The 1,679-nt window shown below is 41.9% G+C and overlaps 1 pseudogene; it reads right to left on the reverse strand.

Moving 5' to 3' along the window:
* Positions 1 to 923: 923 nt before the first annotated feature.
* Positions 924 to 1,390, reverse strand: LOC105993379 (annotated as a pseudogene).
* Between the last annotated feature and the right edge of the window lie 289 nt (positions 1,391 to 1,679).

Consider the following 1,679-nt stretch of genomic DNA (forward strand, 5'->3'; position numbering starts at 1 on the left):
TTCTCAGATCTCACAATCTGGAGGAAATAAAAATACCCTCCCTTTTGGGTTCTATTCTGTCTGTGTCCTGTCTCCAAGCAGCAAGCACTGATCTCTTAGCACAATTCTTTTGGTCTATGACTCATCTTCTCTTTCAGAATTACTTTAAGTGTAGGAAAATCAATGTAGAATGATGAAAGGGATGACATTGAACATGGTGCATTGTATTTATAAACTGACACATTAAATTCAAACTCCTTTGAACAACTACTTAAAGATAATTTTTTTAAATGAGGGAAGGGGAGAAAAACCAACACAAGCACCAACATAGGCATTGATGGCTCATGCCTATAGTTCTAGCTACTCAGGAGGCTGAGAATTGAAGTTTGAAGTTAGCTTGGTCAGACAAATCCATAAGACTCTTATACCAATTAACCAGAAAAAAAAATCTGGAAATGGCTCAGGGTGTAGAGCACTAGCCTTAAATGTAAATGATGAGTAAGAGTGCAAGCATCTGAGATGAAGCACCAATACCCCTCCCCCCCTACACACACAGAAAAAGAAGAAGAAGAGGAGGAGGAGGAAGTGGTGGTATAACAGTATGGGTGGGGCTGGGAAAGTGGCTCAGTGGTAGAGCGCTTGCCTTGCATGCCTGAGGCCCTGGGTTCGATTCCTCAGCACCACATAAGCAAAAAAGAAAAAAGCTGGAAGTGGTGCTGTGGCTCAAGTGGTAGAGCGCTAGCCTTGAGCTGAAGAGCTGAGGGACAACACCCAGGCCCAGAGTTCAGGCCCCACAACCAGACCCCCCCAAAAAAAACAGTATGGGTATGGAGAAAATAATCATATTCATAGCTGGCATTTTTTCATTTCAATGTATTTATAATTTTTCTGTACACATATTTTAATCTATGCTGCATTTATATAATGTTGTATCTGATTTTTTCATTTAACAAGTTTTTTAAAATGAAAATTGTATACAAGATTATTTCATTCCTGTATCTCCTCTTGATATTTGTCCTTTTCCTTTCCTACTTGGCAGGATTTGGCTTTCTGTTCCAGGATCTTTCTGCAGTCTTTGTCCAGTTTCAGCCTGGCGATAACCACTTTTCTGGGGTGAATGCCCACGTGGACAGTGGTGCCATTGGCCTTTTCCAGCTGTACCCATTCAATGTAGATGACATACTTCTTCCTGAAACCTGGACTACTTTGCCAGTCTTCTGACCTGTATAATGTCCTTGTACAACTGTACCTCATCATCCTTCCGGATGGGCATAGATCACACATTGTATTTCTATCTCAGCTATTTGGAAAGAGGGAAAGACATAATTTTCCTGAAACTGTAGGAAGGTGCATTGAAATGCCTTTTTTAGTTCTTGCTTTGGTCAGAAGTGACAAAGGGATTAAACTTCATTTTGGCTGCTCCTGCTTCAGTGATGGCCATAAAAGGGAAGAGGTGTATCTGATTTTTAATCTAGACTTTCTCAAATGTGTGTGTGTGTGTGGGTGGGTGGGTGGGTGTGTGAGAGAGAGAGAGAGAGAGACAGAGAGAGAGACAGAGAGAGACAGAGAGAATGTTTGGGACTTGAACTCAGGGCCTGGGCACTGCCTGTGAGCCTCTTTGTGCTCAAGGCTCATGCTCTACTATTTGAGCCACAGATCCACTTCTGGTTTTGGAGTGGTTAACTGAAGATAAGAGTTTC

The sequence above is a fragment of the Dipodomys ordii genome, unplaced genomic scaffold, assembly GCF_000151885.1.
Source record: "Dipodomys ordii isolate 6190 unplaced genomic scaffold, Dord_2.0 Scaffold95, whole genome shotgun sequence".
Classification (NCBI taxonomy): Eukaryota; Metazoa; Chordata; class Mammalia; order Rodentia; family Heteromyidae; genus Dipodomys; species Dipodomys ordii.